The following is a 22,830-nucleotide window of genomic DNA, read 5'->3' on the forward strand; positions in this document are numbered from 1 at the left end:
GTCCACTATGCTTAGCACCGAGTCTGGAGTGCTCAAGGGGTCTAGCTCTCTAACTATCACCTATAAATCCTCCATCATTTGGATTCCTATAACCAATATATCTAGTTACCCATTCATTCATCAGTCTTCTATTTAACTATTTTCTTTCTTTCTTTCTTTCTTTCTTTCTTTCTTTCTTTCTTTCTTTCTTTCCTTCTTTCTTTCATCCATCCATCCATACTGTCTTCCTTCTACTATATTCTATCTACAATTATCTATTGAACCATCTATTCATGTCTTCTATTTATCTATTTTAGCTATTAATTAGCTAAGTTAGCTATTAGCTAACTCTTCATTCATCTATCTTCTATTTACCTATTTCCTATCTATCCATTCATCTTCTTTCTACTATATTCTATCTACAATCATCTATTGACCTATCTATCTATTCATTCATCTGTCAGTTAGATGCCACAGTGGATAAAGCACTGGCCTTGGAGTCAGGAGGACCGAAGTTCAAATCCAACCTCAGACAGTTACTAGTTGTGTGACCTTGGGCAAGTCACTTAACCCTGACTGCCTTGCATCCAGGGCCATCTCCAGTCATTGTAATTCCTATCTGTCCATTTGACCCAGATGGCTCTGGAGGAGAAAGTGAGGCTGGTAAGTTAGCACAATCTCCCCTTCACTCAAATTCAATTCATGTGCTTATCATGGCATCATCTCCCCTGATGTCATGGTCTTCTTTGAGAATGAAGGACAAGCATCAACATCATCAACATCATCAACAATAGTAACATTGTCATCATCATCAACTGTTTTCTATCTACATCTCTCTATCAATTATCTATCCATCTGTCTTCTTTCTACTATATTCTATCTACAACCATCCATCCATCCCTCTGTCTTCTTTCTACTATATTATATCTACAACCATTTCTCTATCTATCACCTATGTCATGTTGCTTAGCCATTCAATTGGGCCATAATGAATCAATCCTATGAAACTTATATTAAAACAACTCTGCTGTTCCTCCTAAGATTATTGATCCAAGTCCAAGCTCTTAAGAAAATGGCAAAGGTACAAATGATAAGAAGGTGATGCAGAGTTATAATCAGTATGATCCGGAAGACCGCAAACAGGCGTGGAAGGAACATCAGCATTAGGTAGTAGGACAACAATGCTGTATTTCTTGCCAGGCACCTTTTTCTAACCGTACCAGTTTCCTGAGATCGGTACACTTGCTTTTTCCCAGCCCCTCCCACCGTCTGCTTATTTCCCCTAGTGAATGTTCTCTTACTGTATCCTATACATTACTATTTATGCAGAAAAGGTTATTCTCTTCATTAGATGATACTTCTGGGATTTTCTTGTATTTCAAAAGAAATAAATACCCCATTCCTGTCAAAGTTAGTTCCTCTACTGGGTTGTCTTGGCATGCCCAAATCCAGATGTTTTCACTTAAGTATTTTGAAAAACCCATATGAACCCCTCCCATCAAACCACATTCTATTCTGAATGCCATTTCATGATTCAAAATAATGTTTTTGTTGACTTAGATTGTAGCAGTGAGTACTCTGAATCAAACCACCCTCTTTGAAGAAAGCAATGAAGGGCTTCTCCCCTAAAGATATTCAAATAAAACTCACCTTTAGATATGATTTTCCCCTAGATTTCTAGAGTTTTTTCCTTTTCTTTTCAGCCTGGCTGTCAGATAGTCTCAGTACTAGGAACATCACCCTCCCCTTCAAGATAAATGACAAGCTTCCTAAGAGCCACCGCACCAAAGTAATCTGCTACGTAATAAGCAATCCCTCAGAGCCCAGCCCATCATGCAAGGAAAGGGAGAGCAGCTTCTCTAAGTCATAGAGTTACTCATAACGCACCTGAATATCCAGATGATCATAGCAAGATGAAAGTGGCAAGTTCTTCAGAAGTGAGAATTTCATTTTGTCAATTAAAAAAGTGAAAAGTCTATAAATTGGAAGTGATAAATGATTTCTCTGGTTTAAAGTTATCAATTTTTTTTTTCTATCTGCTTCTTCTCACCTCTTCTCTGCTGCCCAGCACCTGGCTCTCCTCTTATACCACGAGGCATGACTCAAGTGTGGTAGAAACAGCCCTGGCCTGGCAGCCACGTGCCCCAGGTGATTGTCTAATTTGGATACTCACCAAGTGGGTGACCTTGGGAAAATATTTTACTCCTTCCAGGCAAAGGATATATGCCTACATTAAGATCTGAGAGTATGAGCAGAATTCTCTGCTGGATCAAACTAGTCCTAGAAAGGAGATCGAGAATGGACCTCACAGGCCAATTAGTCAATGAACAAGGAAGCAAGAATTCATTCTACAATTAAGGGAGGAGCAAATCCCTCTATCCAGAGGCAGACTATTCCAACTCCTCAAAGGTTATGTTAAAAGAGTTTTTAGGTACTGGGAGACAGAGGAGTTCATGGCAGTCAGCATGGATGAAGGCTGGTTGAACACACTACAGAAGGGAGGATGCCTGGATCTCTCAGTGGCTTGGTGAAATGGTTCTGATAGGGCTGGGGCATGAAAATCACATTCATATTCCAATGATTTCTTTATCCTTTAACCTGTCAGGCTACAGGGCACCAGGATAAACCATATCCAATACTTCCTGAAATATAACTCTTACATAAACATTCAAACTGGTAGCATTGGGTAAGGATTCGGGGCCTCTGTCTAGGATGTGGGTAGGCCTGTCAAGAGCCAGGGTTCCACTGCATTGATAGATGGATGCAGACCTTTTCCCTTATATAGCAGTTAGTCTCCCATTTATATGCAGCTCTGGGAGAATAGGGGGGAATGACAAAGATCTGAGGTGGCTGGGTGATAGAAGGGAGGGCAGATTGAGGGAGGTGGTTGTGAGAAGCAGAAATGAGAAATGAACACTGGGATAATATGAAAGAGAAACTGTGGAGCTGGAAGACTGATTTCAGAATGGGTGGGTGACCTTGGTGGTCCTGTAGAGAAGTATCCTGGTCGGGGAACCTACTGATGGGAGCAGGTATATGTCAACAAAGTCTAGCATTATCACTTTCCAAGAATGGAGGAGAATCTGCAGAGGCTGAAATAGCCTGTCAACTTCCCTCAGTTGTCTTTGGCTTAGCAAGATTGCTGACCATGCCAGCAGATATTATATCCCATCTGTGGTTGTCAAAGGTCCTGGGAGATTCTCTGATAACCTTTGAATAGCACCATGTGGTTGGCTACCAGGTTACTGGGGCAAAGGCAGAACATTTTGCTGGACTTCACTGAGGGGAAGAAGGTGATGACATGAGAATGGGTGCAGAAGCCTATTAGGGACTGATCTTCCTTCAAATGTCAGTGCTTGGCCTGGCTAGGCATCTTGTGCGGAGGGATCACCTTTAATAAATCCAATTCAGTTAAAGGACTGTGAAACTACAGTCTCTTTGAGAGGCTGAGCTGAACACATTCATATTTGTCCCTATACAAAACTTAATGTTTCTCCATCATCTTTCAGCTGATCCAGCACATTGAGAATGAAAGGCAGGGAATTCTGTACTACATAGTGATGGTATCTGTGACCCTCCATAATTTCCCACCATGCAGGAATGGGAAAAGCAGCCTCCTTGTTTCTAGACCATTCCATTTCCCACCTCTGTGACTACCATGCTCTCCCTCTTCATCTCTGCCTCTTAGAATTACATCACTTTTCAAGACTTAAGTACCATTCCTACACACAGCTTGTCCCAGTTGTCCCAATCATCAATACTCTCCGTTCCACCAAATTGTTGTTGTTGCTGTTGTTATTAATTGCTGGACTAGAGATTTCATCCTCACAGGGTGAGGAACTCCTTCTACCATAGCAGACCAGCACCTGTTCTACAACTTACAATCTTGGAGAGTTGCTGGGTTGCTAAGAGGTTAAGTGACTTGCACAGGGCCACTCAGTCAGTAGAAGTCACAGTTGAACCCAAGTCTTCTTAATCCCAAGACTATTTCTCTTTCCACTAAGTCAGTACAAGGCCTTTTCTTATTCCCCAAGTTGTTCAAATTCTCTCCTTCACCAAATTACTTTATATTTATTTTGCATGTATATTATACTTGTTTATATTTATTTTCTATATATTTTGTATCCAGAGTCATCTACAGTTGTCCTGATTCCTATCTGGTCACTGGACCCAGATGGCTCTGGAGGAGAAAGTGAAGCTAGTGAAACAACCCCCCTCACTCAAATCCAATTCATGTACTTGTTATGGCATCACCTCCATGATGTCATTGTCTTCTCTGAGGATGAAGGACAAACATCATCATCATCATTTTGTAGTTATGAATCTCCGTCCCAATAGAATGCAAACTCTTTGAGAGCAGAGACTACTGCTGTTTCACTTTTGTCTCTGCCTCTAGAGCCTCGAAGAATGGCAAGTACCCAGGAGGGATTTATGAATTGCTAGCTGATTGGCCGATCCCAAAGGACCTGGGAAGGCTTCCAGCATCCATCCTTTATGGTGCCACCGCTTCTTCTCTCCAATCTTGCCTATACTCAACAGTTAGATACCATTCTTCCCAGGGTGCTGGGAACTTCCCTCTGTTCTCAATGTCCCAATTCAGTGCATGTTAATGAACACTTATAATATGAAACTGTGCCATACCTGGGGCTAAAAGAAGATTGTAGCTCTTCTGGCTTAGAGTGACATTTCTACAGCTCTGTGAACATCTGCTCCTGGTACAGGCCCTGGCTTCACAGTTGTTTTAACCAGATGATTTGCTAGCAAATCTTTTAAGAAGAAATCCAAATATTCACTCTCTACCTCTCCATGTAATCCCAGAGCCACCTCCTTCTGACCCCCAGACAATATTCAGGTTACATCAAAAAAGCCACTCAGTCCTGAAGATGACAGACAACATATATCAGAAGATAATCCTGGCATCTCCTTCCTGCTAGAGGCTCAAAACTTTCCTGAATTGCTACTGTCCCTGACTGACCAGGACTCTTCTTTCTGTGGGTCTCCAAGATGACCAGGAGCTCCAGGAGGGACAAGAGATTTCTAATTTAGGTCCTGGGAATATACACTTCCAGCTAGGTGACTGCCATGATTAAAGTATTGGCCCTGGAAGCAGGAGGAAATGAGTTAGTCATTGACTTACTAGTTGGGGGACCCTGGCAAGTCACTTAACCTTACTGCACTGCCAAAACATTAATGTGTGTGAGTGTGTGTGTGTGTATCTATATCTAGATCCATATATGGAGAGATATGTATATATATGGACTCAATATCATCCTCATTGATCTTATAATCTACCATAGTAGATAAGGCACAAAATTATACATATATATATAAAATCCAAGGGACAGTATATGGTGCCATGGGAAATTTGTAGTCAGAGGACCTGAGTTCAAATTCTGCCCATGCTATTTATTTACTCCTTGTGTGGCTTTGGAAAAATCATTTAACCTCTGGGTCTCAGTTTTCTTGACTATGAAATGAGAATGATGGATTGGATATGACAGAACTCTGAGCTTCCTTCCTATTCTAGATCTATTTTCCTAAGGGAAGAGTGTAATCAAGTCAAAGGAAAGCTATACTAGACAATGCATGCTCGAACTTTTAGCTGGGGACTGTATCCCAAGCCTTAGCATAATGCCAGATATATAGTAGATGGTACATAAATGTTACTGAATGACTTACTGAGGGGGATATGGAAGGACCACACTGAGGAGCTGAAACCTGAACTGAGCCCTGTGGGGAAGAGGATGCATTTCTGGTACCAAGGAGAAATGGACAAAAGGTGCTCAAGATAGCAGGTGGCAGGTTGTGTCTGGGAAGAGGGAGCAGTCTAGTTTAGTTGTAACATGGAATATGTGAAAGGGAATGTGGAGAGTTAAGACTGGACAGAAGGAGAGAACCAGACTGTGTGTGTGTGTGTGTGTGTGTGTGTGTGTGTGTGTGTGTGTGTGTGAGAGAGAGAGAGAGAGAGAGAGAGAGAGAAATGAGTGACCTTTAGGAGTTTGTCATTTATCCAGCGGGAGGTAAGGTGACACTCTGTTTTTAAGCAAGTGTAAAGAGGACTCTGGCAGGTATGGATTATACACGTGAAAGAGAGATCAGAAGCAGGGAAACTAGCTGAAAGGTTATGGAATAGTCCAGGTGAGCAGCCACAAGAACAAAATAAAGGGGTATTACTGTGAATAGAAAGGAGGGGACAGATGTATAAAATGTTGGGGAAACAAAAGCTGAATCTGTTGATTAATTTGGTTGAAGTGCTTCCTCATCTCCTCACCTTTTAAAAAAAAATTTCAATTCTTTGTTAGAAAAGATTGTTTGGGCAGCAAGGTGGCATTGTGGATGGAGCACAAGCCTTGGAATTAGGAGGACGTGAGTTCAAATTCGGCCTCAGACACTTAATAATTGCCTATGTGACCTTAGGCAAGTCACTTAACCCCACTGCCTTAAATAAATACAATTATTTGTTTAACTAGAAAGGACTGTTCTCTGACTAGAGAGTATAGTGAGAATTAAGGGTCTTTTAAAATTGAAATTGTTTGTTTGGGGAAGGTAAGTGACACAGTGGATAAAGTGTTGGGTTTGGAGTTAGGAACTCTCATCATCCTGAGTTCAAATCTGACCTTAGACACTTACTAGTTGGGTGATCTTGGGCAAGTCCCTTAACCCTGTTTGCCTCAATTTCTTCAACTGTAGAATGAGTTAGGGAAGGAAATGACAAACCATTGTAGCATCTTTGCCAAGAAAAACCCCACATGGGGTCATGGAAAGTCAAATACACCTGAAAATGTCTCAATAAAACCAACATTACTGATAACAAATGATATAAATACTAATTTTTGAAAGGATAAAAAGAAAACAGTATTCTTCTCCAATCTTGTCTACACTGAAGAGTTAGAGACCTACCTGCCCAGGGCCCTGGAAACTTCCCTCCCTTCTTAATGTCCCAATTCAATGCAGTTAATGAACAGTAATGAAAAACTCAGTGTTTATTTGGCATATAATTACAAGTGTGCATATGGTACCTCATACAAATGAAAACATTTGACTTCTGGATGGTAGAAAGAGATGAGAAAGAAGGATGAATCAAAAATGACAAGTTTAAAGATTAGATAGAGAACTTAGATACTATGATAAGTAGACACTTCTACTGCAGTTTATAATGTGCAAAGCACTTTACAAAAATTATTACCTTTGTATCTCACAATTGTCCTGTGAGGCAGGTACTTTAACGTTCACCATTATTCTACAGATGAAGAAATTGAGACACAGAGAAGTCAAGTATCCTGCTCATGAGAATGAAGCTACTAAGTCTCAGAGACTCTCTTCCAGATAGTTCATTTAAGACTCGATCTGCCAAGCTTTCATTAAGTCCATTCATTCAATGGTGATCAAGGGTCAGAGTATGAAAGGCCTGACTTACTGACCCACAGAACCAGTCTTTTCTTGTTACTGACTGATCTTGAGGTGATGGATTCTTCACCCAATGAATCATCCAAACATCCCACATTCTAGGAAAAGCACATCAAACTCAGAGTGAATAGTCACCTAATAGGTGGTGGGGTGATGCCAAGACACAAGGGAGCCTGTGTATGTGGTTAAATTGTGCCTCCTGGGGGCTGGAGAGTGTTAGCAGCTTCAGCCAAGCCATCCACCCAGACCCAGACACACCAGCCACCTGGATGGATGTTTCTGACAGGTTTTTGACCAGCTGCTAGATGGGGTAGTCAGCTAGGTGTCTCTTCAATGAGAGAGGTGCCTCCTTGTCTGGAAGACCTGGGCCACTGTATCTGGACAGCTGCCACCAGAAGGCACTCACCACAAGAGTAAGCTTCCCCAAGCATTGGCAGGAAGACTCCCTGATTGTGCTTGAAAAGTAACTTGTGGCTCCTAGAGGTGTCCCAGGATGGGAAGGGCTGCCACTGACTGAGTCCAAGAATGCTCTGTGGCATCAACTTCAGATGGCAAGGAGGCAAAGTGGTGATGGGAGTCCCCTGTTCAAGATGAGGACCCATGAGGAGCCGGGCTGAGGAGCTGTTAGTAGCAGGCCATGCTTGGATCAGATGCAAGTCTTATAGTGCCTGTCAGCTAGCTGCAGCTAGACAGCTCCCACCACACCAGGAGCCCCATTCTTTTTTGGGGGCCTTCATCTGAGATCACCTAGTCTAATCCCATATTTTATAAAAGAGGACACTGAGGCCCAAAGATGGCCTATCAATGTCATTCCCCTGCTCAATAAACTCCAGTGGCTCCCTATGTACTAGGTGTGAATCTACAAACTCTTCCAGCATTTGAAGCCCTTCACAATCTGGCTCTAACCAATCTTTCTAGCCTTTTATACATCCCTATCTTGCACTCTGTTGTCCCTCACACACACATATACACTGCCATCTCTGACCTCTGCACCTTTGTGCCAATCTCCCAATAGAATGCATTCCCTCTTCCTTTCTGTCTCTCAGAAGCCCCGTTTCCTTCAGAGTTCAGTGTCTGTTTCACGTTTCTCAGCCCCCTACAAGTCACTTGGCCTCAGTGTTTATGTGGCACTTCATGCAAATGAAGGCTGTCGCTCTGAGGGCAGGGACCAGCTCCTTTCTGTCTCATGCTCCCGCACCTTGCAGAGCAAGGGCTTACTTGCCTATGGTGATGTGACAGAAGCAGTGAGTGTCAGAGGCAAGATTCCATCCCAGGCCAGGTGACTTCACAACCTGAGCCATTGTCCTGCCCCCAGTGAAGGGCAATGATGGTGACAAGACCAGTCAGCCACATTTAGAGGCATTTGAGAGCCTCACAACACTCCTGGCTCTAAAGAAGGGCTGAGACAACAGCTTCTTCCTTTTCTTATTTTTAGAGGTAGGAAACGATGGATGTGGAACACTGCACCTATTGACAGTTTTTCAATATCTCGGTTTGTAGTGCTGAACTTCTCCCTTTCCCCTGTTGTAATTTCACAAGGAATGGCTCCCAGATTGTTGTTTTCCCTTGTTCTCAGAGGACCACAACATCAGAGAGTTGATGCCGGGACAAGCACACGAACTGAGTGTAAGTGAGGCAGGATCAGGCAAAGTCACCAGCCTCACTTTCTCTTCCAGAACCTTCTGGATCCAGTAGATGGACATGAGTTGGGACGACTGGAGGTGGGTGCAGTAGGAGACATTGGCTTTTTTAAGCTAAGGTCTTTAATAGGTTTGTTTGACTTCTTTCAGTGATTAAGGCTAGGTAAGAAATGAGGTAGAGAATAGGCCTCTTTTACTGAGGTTATTGCTGTACCTGAGTGGGGAAGCAGGAAGGGCTATGCTGGTAGATGGGGTGAAATTAAAGATATGAATAAAGATTATTTTAAAGAATGGGGATTCAAAAAAGAAAGATGAGAGACAATATCAATAATATTTTGAAAATTTTGCCAAAATAAGACTCCCTTGCTAGAAACAGCAGTATTTTATCAATCAGTATACACATACATCACAATATCTAGAATTCATGTGGCATATTAAGATTTGCAAAGTGATTTACAAATATTATCTTCTTTTTATTCTACTAACAACTCTGGGAGGTAGTTGCTGTTACAGTCCTCAATCTACAGATGAGGAAAGTGAGGAAGTGTACTCCATGCCCAGAATTCCATAGCTACTAAGTGTTTGTGAGCCTTTTTGAACTGAAAGTCAGGTCTTCCTGCCTCTCAAAGAGGTTAAGTGACTCGTTGGTCCCAGGGCTCTCCTCTCTGCAAATCTGGTCCTCCTTCTCTGAAGACTAGCAGCCTCCCCAGAAGGTTAACCAACCCAAATTGGAAAATCAAAGCCGATGAACCCCTCCTGCTGCTCAGACCAATCTACCAATGGGTAGATAAGAAGCCCATTCAGTTCATCCATACTTCTTCGACAGGTGCTGCAAAAGCACAGAGTTGGGAGCAGAACTGAGTGGGAGGAGATGGGGCTGACTGGCAAATGGAAATCTGCCCTGATTATTGTAAAATCCCAAACTGCAATCTGCCACAAAAGCCCACTTTCTCTAATATCAGGGTCTTCCCATGATGCTCTGGGGCTATGAATCATGTTCTGAGAGGGGTAAGAATTGTAAAGATCCCAAAGGCCAAGGGGAAAAGACATGTGGGCACAAGCTGCCCACAGCCAGTTACCAACAATGAAGTGTGAGAGAGCTGGCACAGTTGTGCAAGAATGGGAAAGGATGGGCCAGTCATGGAGTCAGAATTAATGAGTGATGGCTAATGGGCAATTCAAGTCATATATTCATAAGCTTAAAGTAGTCAAAGAATGAGTCAGACCTCTGGATCAATGGGGATATTCTCTCTGGGGAGTTATGGGAATATAGAGGGTCATTATTACACAGGATGAAAAAAAGGCCGGCAAGGCTGTAGTCTTCAGGGGAGAGTGTCCATTGAAGTTTGAGGCAGAAAACTCTTTATAATGTGCTAAAAGCACGGAGATGTTCAACAGTAGAGGTCGTAGACTGGAGTCAGAGCAGGAGGAGGGATCACTTCCAGCCAAGGGGCACTTCCTGGGAGAAAAAATTTCTCAGAAATCCCATCTGCCCCAAGTTCCAGTCAAAAGGCCTCATTCTTTTGTTTGTTTCCTCTGGCTTCCTTCCTTCATTTACTCTTTTTCTCCTTCCTTCTTTCCAATCATTGGGCACGTACAATATGCCTGGGCTAATGTGTAGGTGAAGAAAATGCTAACTAAAAACTTTGGTTCCATGGGAAAGACACCTACCTACCTTCTCTGAGTCAACCCTAAAAGAGGGCAATCCTGCCTGTGTTACCTTCCTTGCCTAACTTGTCCTGCAGATTCACTAAATTAGTGAGAAGAAAAAGAACTTGGGAAGAGCTTAAGGCTCCTCAGATGTTTTCAATATGAGAGCTAATGGTGCAGTGGAAAGAAATCTACTGGGAATAAGAAGAAACGGCTTTAAGTCTTAATTCCAACACTTAATAACTACGATGACTGTGTACAAGTCACAAGTTCCAGATCCCCTTCGTTTTTTTCCACTGTAAATTGAGAGCAACCATCTTTATCTTAGAAGGCCCCTGAAGTAGTAGAAAGAGTGGTGCTTTTAGAGGTGGAAGATCTGACTTTGAATTTCAACTGTGCTATTTACCAATGTAATCTTGGACAAATCACTAGTGTCTGAGGTAGTTGAACACGGGTCTTCTTGAGTTCAAGTCTGGCCCCAAATACTTAAGACACTTAACCCTACTTGTCTCAGTTTCTTCATTTGTAAAATGAACTGGAGAGGAAATAGCAAACCATTTCAATATCAATACAAAAGCAATCCAGTGGGGTCATGAAGAGTCAAACATGACTGAAAAATCTTAGAGCATCCTCCTGATTTTAGGCCAGGCACTCTCTAGCTACTGGGTCAAACAGATGCCTCGGATTTATGATTACTAGTTAAAAAACTGACTAAGTAAATCAACCTTCCCCCCACCTCCCAACCCCCTAAAAAGAAAGAGATTACAGTCAGGCAAATTATCATCTGAAAGACAAGGGCAGTCTGAGGATTGACACCTGACCAGATTTTTGGGAGGAACACCTTTTTAATCTAACAGTAGAATGCTGGGAGCCTGAAAGATTTAGAGGCCAGGTACTTAAATGCTTAAAGCATTTCTGAGGAAAAGAAAAAGTTCAGGAAGTTGTTATTGGTACTATTTAAGGATTGAAGACTACAGCTAATTCAAAAAGACAAAGGTAATAAGATTTAGGACAGGTCAGAGCAGGAAGGACCTCCTGGATTATCTGGTAAGGAAGTCTGTGCAGAGGAGGGAACCAAGGATAGTCTGGAGACCAGGATATTAGAGGACAACAATAATATCAAAATTAATATTTGTATATAGCGTTTTAGGTTTAGCAAAAAGACTCTACCTACATACTATCTTACCGCAGCTGCCAGTTTTAACTATTATCCCTATTTAATGTAGAAGAAATTGAGGGTAAGTGACCTGCCTAGGGGCATGTAGTTAGTGAGCACATGAAGATGGATTTGGACTCAAGTATTCTTAATTTTTAAGTCCAGTAATTTATCCAATATGAGCCACATATGTTCTTACAGAGGAGTTACTTAGTACACTTAAGACCTATCTCTATTTTAATATCTTGATGGTACATCATGCTACCTCTCCAATACACTGAAAGCTTAGACAGACATATAATTATTCCTACAATAGGCAATTTCCCAATCCTCATCCCACCTTGACTTCTGCAGCATTTCACAAACACTCATCTAGGAAACTTGCCTCCCTTGGATTGGAAGATTCTATATTTCTGGTCCTACTACTCTCTCAGGCCATTCCCTTTTCTCATTCAAGTGGCAGCTCAGTTTTCCTCCTGGTCACCACCTCTCTCCAAGACTCTGTCCCTGATCAACTCATTTATTTACTCTCATAAGTCTCAAATCTCTATGTTCAACTCTCATTTCCACCTAGATTTTACATCAAATTTCTTTTTTAATATATATTTTTTTTATTTTTCAAGGCAATGGGGTTAAGTGGCTTGCCCAAGGCCACACACCTAGGTAATTATTAAGTGTCTGAGGTGGGATTTGAACCCAGGTACTCCTGACTCCAAGGCTGGTGCTCTATCCACTGCACCACCTAGCCGCCCCCTACATCAAATTTCTATGTCCAATTCTCAACTTCAGTTTCTAAGAGCCTTCTGAACAATATTACCAACACCTCATGGGTTTCAGTTTTAAAGATAAAAAAAAAAAATTGCTCTCAAAGTTCCTTCATTGCTCCAACATTTCCTTATTCTAGACCAAACCAACTACATCCCTTTGCTCTGAAACACAACTGTCCTGAAGTGTTGGGGAACACCTTTCGGCAGGCAAGCCTGCCTAACTGGTAGCTGGCCACAGAAAGGAAGATACAAGAGGTGGCATGTGCCAAACAATTCAAACAATCTTATTTATTTTTTCCACTTGGACCTTGTTGGAGACAGCCCAAGGCTTTGAAACCAAGAGTTTTTAGTGATAGTGGTGTCTCCTAAGCCATCACGCCTGTTTCCAGCCCAGAATCTTCAGCCCCCATTAAGAACTGAAATGATTATGAAGGGCTCACCTCCCTCATCACCACCATCACCAACTACTGAGCAGCTACTACTAACAGGCAGATAGATACAAGAGTCTGGGAGCACCAGTACCCCTAGATAGTCCTGCTTCCAGTCTAGCCCTTCAGCCATCATCTGGGAAGACAGTGTCTATGGAGAAAGAGCCATCCATGTCAATTGTCCATCAACTGCCACCTCCAGAACAGGAAAGCCAGAGAAACTAAAGCACCCTGGGGGAGAGACAGGAGGCAGCCTGTGCTAGCAAATCCAAATCAGCACCGTTATCTTGAGTCATTTCCCCTCATCCCCTTGAGGACATGGTCCAAGACCAAGAACTCAAGAGCTTGGGCATAACAATACATCTAGCCGAGTGTCCCCAACTATCATCCTGAGAAGAAGCCCCTTTGGAGATGGACACTGACCACTGCTGCGAAGGTGCTACAGCCTCAAAAGACCCCCAAAAAGAACATTCTTGCCATCAAAGTCTTTGGAATTGTCAAATGATTCAACATCAGAAACCTCTCTCTCATTTCTCTTAACTCCATTCTTCCTTCTCATCTTCACTACAGGAAGTCACCCAACCATTGTGACTGGGTCCCTACTGCTCCATGGTAATGCTTTTATTCCCTAACTTTCAATCTCACTTGCTCCAAAGACTGTTCCAAACCCTGTCTTCTCTCCCCATCTCTTCTGGGACCTATTTCCTCCCTTGATCCTTCTTTTCAGAGATCCTCATCTCCTACTGTTAGTAAAATGATAAAAGCCATCTATTGTGAGTTCAGCCAAATTATCAATCTGTCAATGGAGTTTCAGTTCCACAGCAATTGTCTTCTCAGCTTTAGAAAGAGGAGAAGGTGATGCATTTTTAAAAATCTCTTTTCTGGGGCTATGGCTAGACCATGTCTTAGATAGTCTGCAGTTTCCAGCACAGAGTTGGACATGGGGATGTGATGTTTGTCCTTCAATCTCAAGATCATGTCACCAGGGAAGTGATGCCATGACAAACACGTGAACTAGATTTAAGTGGGGGAGGGGGCTGTGCTAAGTCATCATCTCTTCCAGAACCCTCTGGGTCCAGTGGCTGGATTTGAATCAGGACACTGGAGATGGTCCTGGATGCAAGGCAATCAGAGTTAAGTGACTTGTCTGAGGTCACATAGCTAATAAATGTGAAGTGTCTGAGGCTGGATTTGAACTCCCATCTTCTTGTCTCTAAGGCCTGTGCTCTATCCACTGCACTACCTTAGTTGGGGAAGGGAAGAGACAATATCTAATTCTTTACTTAAAAGTCTTCACTATTACTATTACCAGCTAAGCTGCACACCAGAGCTCTGAAGAGGTTACTCTATTCTCAAAACAGGTTGGGGCCTCATAGTTCTTTTTCTACAGAAAATAGTAAATCAAAAACCTTTTATTCAGACAGCGAAAACTTTGAAGAGGCAAAGGTTGACTCTGAATAGTCAACATTACTGATTCAACAAAACTGCCCTCTTATACCTGTGTCACTCAAGAGCTCAGTCTCGACCTTGGCAAGGCCAGACACAGAGCATGTTCAAATTAAAACCAAACAATAATTCCAAATACCTAAAACATAATAATTTATCAGTAGAACTTTGATAATTGATAACCCATTTTTAAAAACCTGATGAAGCTGGTTTTTAATTCCATTAAAATCATGATAATTGGAATTTGAAGTCAATCAAGAAGCATTTTTAAAGTATCTACTTTGTTCTAGGAATCGTGCTAAGAATTGGGGATCCCTAAAAAGTCAGAATTAACCTGTGCACTCAAACTGCTCACAATCCACTAGGGAAAACAACATGCAAACAAAAGCATACAAACAAGACCAAGACTGGATAAACTGGAGAGTTCAGAGGGAGGCTGCTCACATTAAGGAGAACCAGAAAAAAGGTGAGATTTTTAGTTGAGATTTGAAGGAATCCATGAAGCCAAGAGGCAGAGGAGGGAGGATCTTGAGATGAGATATTGTGAGCCAGGAGACTAGTCTTGGTGGTTTATAGAGCACATGGATTTGAGTCTGTTCTTATCTTTTCTGGTTTTGTGATCCTGGGCAAGTCACTATCTCTCAGGACTCCTTTACAAATAGAAGTTGCAGATCTACATGGATACCAGGAATTTCCAACCCAGGTACTTCCTCCAGGGCTGAAACTGCAGATCTGAACCACATGGGAGGCCCTGAGGAGAAGTAATAGGAACCCAAAAATAACAAAGTTCACCAGCTACAGTGGAGAAGGCATAGGAAATGGCCAGGACAGGATGGGAAGACCTCTTGCTGCTTGACACCTTGGTTACAACTTAGAATCTTAGGGAGTTTTTTAGAGCTCTGAGAGGTTAAGAGATTTGCCATGGGTCTGGCATTTTATTCAAAAGGCAATAATCAATAAATCAATCAATTAATCAATAAACATCTATAATCCTATTCCAATGCAATAAGGAGCCATTGAAAATTCTAGAGTAGGGGAGTAACTTGGTCATACTTGTAACTTTTAGAAAGATGACTGGAGGTTGTGTGGAGAGTGGTGAGTGGGGAATGGCAGGAAGAGAGAACTGTGAGGATCAAATGGGCTGCTAATTGGAAAGCAGTGTCTGACATGGTGAACACCATATAGATGTGAGCCATTATTACAGCAATTAAGGATGAAAGCCAATTAAGAGACAATTATAAGAGTTCCTGTGACTAGCAAGTGCTCTCATTAGCATAGTGATGGAGTAGGAGGAGAGGAGACAGAAATGACAAACGTGAATATGGACATGACTTTACAAACAGGGAGGCAGTATTGCTTATGCAAGATGCTGTCTTCCAAAAGAATGACCACAAACAGTAAGATACTGACTTGGAAGAGAAGTTAAATCAAGTAAGACCCTAAAGAATAAAGGATGCCCACAAAGAGCATCATCATCAATTATACTGAGAAGAAGAGGTCAATAATTTAGACCTGTCCATAGATAGAACAGAGGGATGGTCATGCTATAGGATGAAGAAGGTGGGCAGAGAGGGAAAGACCCAGAACCAGAACTGATAAAACGTTCTTAAAGAATTAAACGCACAAATCTTAATTACCGGAAAAAAATGAGAAAATGCCACTAGTTGTCAAAGTGAAGAAGTGAAAAGGGATATCAGAGAGTATTTGGGAAGGTTTAATGCTAAATGGGGGCGGTTTTTGAAACTGAAAGATAAAGAAATAGGGAAGAATGATATTCTGAAGCACACAAATCACTGGTCATTTTTTTGGGTCTCAATTTGTGATTTGATTCCTTTATCAAACTTCTGGTGAGAAAACCTCCTCTACCATAGTAGACCAACAACTGTTCTTCAACTTATCATCAGAGAGAGTGGAACGCTAAGAAGGGAAACCCCGCACCAATGACCTCAACCTGGGTTATCCTGATTCTGAAGGGAGTTCTTTAGCCCTGAGCCATGTTGCCTTTTCTTGTATACAGTAGCCACCTAATGTATCTGTAGGACTGAATGTCACAGTTAGAAGAGACCTTCAAGATCTTCAAGTCTAACTCTCTTAGTTGACATATAGGGAAACTGAAGACCAAAGAGAGAAAGGGATTTGACTAAGTTCTGAATCACACAGTAAAAACAAAATAATCTCTATATAATAGATATTTGCAGGGAAAAAAAAAGAAAAAACCTGATCAAGTTTCCCACTGTATTCACATTTAAAGGAAAGAGAAATTTCTTAAAAGTCAGGTCTTCAAAAGAACTCTTCTCTTCGATCTTCAGGAAGGATAAACAGCAAAGAAAAATCAATTATCAATGAACAAACAAGTTGGTGCCAGCAATTATTCTTGGATATGTGAATATAATAAAAAGAGACCAAAAATAGTTCTTTTCCTGATACAGGCAACCATGTATATTATAGGTTAAATTTGCAATGGGGAAATAGCAGTTGTTGAGGTGGGTGGGGAAGGACTGAGATGAAACCAAAAAAAATGGAACTAGATAGGATAGCATCTTTTTTGAGGAGGTGAGTTGAGGAGGGAAGGAGCTGGTTTTATGATTTCATCAGTGTGGTTATCTCCTTTATCCCTACAAATAAAACCCAATTCCCTTCAGCCACAAAGTTAAGCAATCTTATAGATTACTCAGCTTTACATCCTAGAAAACTATAAATTACTGTTGTACTAGCTATATATCAAAAACTGCTAAGTACTAAAAGACAAAGAAAGGTTAAAAAAACAAAAGGAAAGGAAAGAAAAGAAAAACAGTTCCAATCTTAAAATCTAATGAGTAGGCTGCATGCAAAGAACTATGTGCAAACAATATACAAACAAGATAAATTAAGGGGGATGTCAAAGAAAGGTGATAACATAAATGTTATTAATGGCCCATAATGATAAAGTGGCTTTATTATTATGAGTGAGTGAAGAGCTTTTAACATTTCTGCAGGAACAGGCAATTCCCCAATGGGAAAAGCCCCAAATTGGGACAATGTCCAGTCTCATATACAGTTTCAGAGGCTTTCTCCTCCCCTCTGAGCTAGCCATTGGAATCGTCAGGGATACAATATGATCGACATGCCCACCCAAGACATCCTTAAACATATTTTCTCCTCTGTTCATATGACGCATGTTATGCTGATGAGCCTTAATCATCACAGGGGGTGTGCTATGAGTTACTATGCTTGGACCTAATTACCAAGCGCACCTGTGTAAGGTCAGGGACACTAGGTCAACCCCGACTAGTTGGAGCAGGCTTCCATCTAATTTTCAGGTCTGGCATCTTTAGATTGGAAGACCTCTCCTAGTTAGGTTATTGGTTGGGGTCAATTCTTTTATCTCCCTTTTTGTCGCTCACATTCCTACACATAGGCTTCAATAGCCATAGACAGATCCCAGTCTCCCTTTTTCATCCTGTGAAAACTAAACACTGAGGGATTTTTCACATAAAGAAGGATTAGCAAGGGGGAGCTGGATGATACAGTGGCTAGAATACTAACCCCGGAGTCTAGAGGACCTGAGTTCAAATCCATCCTCAGATACTTGATATTTCCCAGCTATGTGACTATGGGCCAGTCACATCTTAACTGTGGGAAAGAATCAAGTGTTTTGCTTTCACAAGGGTGAGAAAGGCTATTGCCAGGGTCTCACAGATGTCTGTGAGGATAATACATTACAAAAGCCAGGATGTCTGGTCTTTGTGGAAACCCAAGAGATGCCAATCTGTTTTACAGGAAGGAGAGAGTTAGACAAAGGGAAAAGGTGATTAAAGAAATAACTTTGCAGGGGTTGAATGAAAGTCTGTGCTATTGTCCTTTGCACTTGCTCAAGGAGGTAGCTGTTCTTACTCATTAGTACAATGAACAAGGTGGGGAGATCATATGGGAGCGAATGTATCAATTAATTTATGACCCCAGTCAATGATTGGCATAAAAGGGAAGGGCTTTCAAAATGCATATAAGACCTAGCATTTCTGGGATTGGGAGGGCCTTTCTAATAAGACATCTTAATGAAAGACCATTTTAATTACTCTGGACCAAGGATTCATGAACCATTTATAACATTAACCCTAACCGCCTTGCCAAAAAACTGATAAGCCAAAGACATCCTGAAGAATGTTGGGTTTTAGCAGTAGTTGAATGAAGCCAGGGAATCTGGAAGGTGAACATAAGGAAAGCATTTCAGTTATGAGGTGAAGTAGACCAATGACATAAGATTTGCCAGTGAATTGGATCTGAGTGAGGTAGAGCTGCACAAAGTATCAGCTGTACTTTCTCTTCCAGAGTCATCAGAGTCCAGTGGCAAGAGAAGTCAAGAAGACTGAAGATGACTCAGGATAATGTGAGTGACCATGGTCTCTTTAAATTAAGTTCTATTCATTTATTTTATTATTATTTTTCTCAAAAAAACTGGGATAATTTATTCTTTGTTTTGTAGTTTTCATTTAAATTTCTTGAAATATAGCTCTGGAAAAACAAGTTTTTATTTTAAAACCCATTGTGATTCAAATATCACTACTTGACTACTTTACTCTGGCTTTCTTAGAATGACCAATAATTGGTCCCAGTTCTTGCCTCTTTGGGGTTTGAGGGCTTAGAGAGAGAATGCAAATAGCTATTTTTTTCTGTTTTGGTCAGAAACTCATAGAGACTCCCCCCACCCCCCATTGATACTTTTGGAGTAGTAAAATAGGCCAACCATCTTTTGTCCTTACCTTGTCCTTAGTTATGAGGGCAACCAAAGAAAAGACTAGGGAGAGGGACTTTTATTTAAGGGACAGTAATGAGGCCAATGTCACTGAACTGTAGGGGAAAAAAGAAGGGAATAAAGTCTAAACAGAGTTTCATTCATCAAAAAAAAGAAAAATCTTGCCATCAGAGTTGTTCAGCAATAAAATGGGTTCCCTAACTAGAATCTTCAGTTGTGAAAACTCACTCCAAAAGTGCAGGTCTGCACCCCTCCATAAATTACAGCCTTGGAGGGTCTCCTCGGGCAGTTGAATTTAAGTGACTCACTCACAGGTCACTCAGCTAATAGAGTAAAGAGGATTTTGTACTCTTCTTAATGAAAGAGGTCTACAAGCCACTAACTCCAACTATTTATTTTTTATAACCTCTAATAAAGCTAATAAAAATGTCAGTTATAGCAAATAAGTTATTTTGAAATAAGGCCATTAGGGAAGGGAAGAGAGCTTGATGTAATAGATGGTTAATAGATTTAATATTTTACATAAGATATTCTTGTTGATACAAGCTCAGAAATTCTTTGACTTTTCCACTTCCTCTCCCACCCCTACCCCTACAAGGGTCAGTACAATAATGAATAAAATAACAATGGTAGATCAGATATAAATACCCCTTTACCAAGGTTAGCTATCTACCAGGAGGTAGAACATGGCACACAGCACATTATGAATCACTACAGAGTCTCCACAGAAGAATTATCTCTTTGGTAAACTGTTTGGAAATATTTTAGGGCAGCTGGGTGGGGGACAGTGGACAGAAGGCTGGGCCTGAAGTCTGGACCACTCTTCTTCCTGAGTTCAAATCCAGTCTCAGACAGTCACTAGCATTGCAACCCTGGGCAAGTCTCTTACTGTTTGTCTCAGTTTCCTCATTTATAAAATGAACTGGACAAAGAGATGGTGAACCATTCCACTATCTTTGCCAAGAAAACCCCAAATGGGGTAATAAAGAATCAGACATAACAGAAAAATGACTTTGGTATAGTATGACTGTTTCTCTCTCTCTCTCTCTCTCTCTCTCTCTCATCTGACTCAAGCATAATGTGCCACATCAGCAAACTGCTGCCTCAACAGACCCTGGGATTAACACAAAGCTTAATCACTGCCAAGGAGGTCAAATAAAGAAAAAGAGAATGAAGAAACACCAACAGTGAGAGCTTCAGTTTCTCAGGATAAGAGATTCTGAGTGAAGGGACCTCACTTGAAATTCAACCTCTGTATTTTTAGAGGTGAAGTATTTTACATCCAGAAAGATGCTCCAAATCCTATTACTTTTATTATTTTTCCCTGTTTTTGCTAGAGAGTTGGTGGTTATAAAAATACTAAACAAGCAATTGAGCCATTGTACCTATGTTATAAAATATGCTTACCATGCACATTTTAGACAGAAGTACAAAAAAAGGCTTTCTCATCTTTGTCCAAAAGGTTAACTATTCCCTAGCCATGTCCCTTCCTGCAACCTCCCCTCCCTTCATGCACCTTTGCTGATACTCCTCTATAGAAGCAGACTTCTAGATCTGGATCATTCCCAGGTACTTTGAGCTTTCAAATGACAGGAATCTCCTTGCCTATAACCTCAGAGGTGGGAACTCCTTCAGACCCTCCCCAAGACACCACCTCCCTCCCATAAAAACACCTTAGTAGCTTGAATCCAGAACAGTCTTAGAGAATTCAGACTCCCTCTTCATGCCAAGGACTTAAGATATTTGTACACAAGGCTTTCTGGTGATATCACTGCTTGTCTTCCTTTTCATCTTTGCTTCCTTCTACTCACACTTTGGAAGTGTCAGTCAAGGGCTGGTGAGCATCATCAGCCTAAAGGTTGGGTCTGTGAGCTATCCTAAGTATCCCTCCCTTATTGTTCCTGCCTATCTCCTTAAGTTGTGTGTTTTTTTAATTGAGTCCTTCCTTTCTTTTTTTTTTCCCAAGGCAATGGGGTTAAGTGGCTTGCCCAAGACCACACGGCTAGGTAATTATTAAGTGTCTGAGGTCGGATTTACACCCAGGTACTCCTGACTCTAAGGCTAGTGCTCTATCCACTACATCTGCCCCAAGTCCTTCCTTTCAGCTGGGGTCCTTAGCCTTTTTGTGTCACTGACCACTTTGTCAATCTGGTATAGCTTACAAACTCTGTCCTGGAATATTGTTTAAGGAAATGATAAACTTCAGTTAGAAATTAAGTGAAAAATACAAATGTAATTTTTTTCCATCCAAGGTCATAAACAGTAACCAGATCTATCCCCTCATCTCTACCTTCTATAATTACTTAAGAATGAGAATCAAATAATACTATCAAAAATTGAAAATCAGGGCCAAAACTAAAATTTTGTAAGGATAATGTACTTTGATTTTAAAATTTTATCACAGAAGAACACATTAGGGGAAAGAAAGCAAATGGAGGATGGATGGATGAAGGCAGAGATAGTGTACCAATTAAATGTGTACCAATTAAATCTGTATATGATCTGAAGTTGAGAGGGATGGATTTCCCAAAGAGTCAACTGGATAGAACCATGAGCCAAATCTAAGAAGGTAAAGTTTGATAGGAACAAAGGCAAAGTCCCACAGTAGGGCTAAAAAAACAACTATACAATAGAGGATGAATAAAAAAGATATGGTAAAAGGGGCAGGGGGAAATAAGGCCCACAAACTCAAAGTCTATAAGTGGTGGCCTAAAAAGAAAAACCCAAGCAAATACTAAAGAAATCTTAAGTTGAATCAATAGAGCAAGGTGAGGAATGAGGGAATTGGGAGGCCTACTGGACTCTCCTAGCCATAGCCTGTCTCAAGGGGGATGCTCCATACTAGCAGCCATATTTTTGGAAAACCATCAACAAGCTGTAGCTCTCCCCAGCAGGGTGAACAGGACAGGGAACAGACCAGGAGCTGTGCCAGAAGTGGTATGGGTGAAGGTATCTGGGCCAAGATTAGATGTAGGGGGAGCTTGGTAACTGTCTTCCATTTTTTGATGGACTGTGTGAGAAGAGAAGGATCAGACTTGATCAGGTGGACCTTAACAGGCAGTCCTAGCAGTCAAGGAAAAGACATGAGCCTTTACAGAATAAGTAATACAGAATAATAATAGAGAATAAGTAGATAAGTAAGAAAAGCCTCCTAATAAAGAGCTATCCAAAAAGTGGACTGGGATGCCTTGGGAGGCATTTCCTCATCTGTGGACCTAATGGAAAATGGATAATCAATAGTCAATAAACATTAATTTAAGCACCTAAAGACTAACTAAGCTCTGTGCTAAGGACTGAGGATACAATTACAAACTATAAATTACAATAGTGCTTGCCTTCAAGGAACTTAAAATCCAATGGGGCAGGCGGCTAGGTGGCGTAGTGGATAAAGCACCGGCCTTGGAGTCAGGAGTACCTGGGTTCAAATCTGACCTCAGACACTTAATAATACCTAGCTGTGTGGCCTTGGGCAAGCCACTTAACCCCATTTGCCTTGCAAAAAACCTAAAAAAAAAATCCAAGGGGGGGGGGAGTTGCCAGATGATCACTTGAAGATGCTACATCAGTAATTCTAGCAACTCTGGGGAGGTGAAACACCCTGAAATGGGCATGCCACAGGGAAACT

The 22,830-nt window shown here is 41.3% G+C and overlaps 1 protein-coding gene and 1 long non-coding RNA gene across 11 annotated transcripts in view; one reads left to right on the plus strand and one right to left on the minus strand.

The window, feature by feature from the left end:
- The window catches only part of PPFIBP2 (PPFIA binding protein 2), a 192,737-nt gene that overhangs the window by 151,718 nt on the left and 18,189 nt on the right, over nucleotides 1-22,830 (minus strand). The window contains exon 1 of one of the 9 annotated variants that reach the window (XM_074230118.1): nucleotides 1,867-4,123. The exons of 2 other annotated variants lie outside the window; for them this stretch is intronic. The gene's annotated coding sequence lies outside the window, so the exon portion shown is untranslated. Of the gene's footprint in view, nucleotides 1-1,629; nucleotides 1,823-1,866; nucleotides 4,124-22,830 lie in introns of those variants that run through there. 6 more of the 9 variants (XM_074230123.1, XM_074230124.1, XM_074230122.1 and 3 more) reach the window with 6 other exon arrangements.
- On the plus strand, nucleotides 8,724-20,557 carry LOC141518264 (uncharacterized). Of its 2 annotated transcripts, XR_012477136.1 has the most exons (5): nucleotides 8,724-8,878; nucleotides 8,963-9,107; nucleotides 14,764-14,939; nucleotides 18,782-18,839; nucleotides 20,280-20,557. It is a non-coding gene; the product is annotated as an uncharacterized LOC141518264 (long non-coding RNA). The 2 variants fall into 2 exon arrangements; XR_012477137.1 differs by lacking the exon at nucleotides 14,764-14,939.

Source organism: Macrotis lagotis, chromosome 3 (genome assembly GCF_037893015.1).
Source record: "Macrotis lagotis isolate mMagLag1 chromosome 3, bilby.v1.9.chrom.fasta, whole genome shotgun sequence".
Taxonomy (NCBI): Eukaryota; Metazoa; Chordata; class Mammalia; order Peramelemorphia; family Peramelidae; genus Macrotis; species Macrotis lagotis.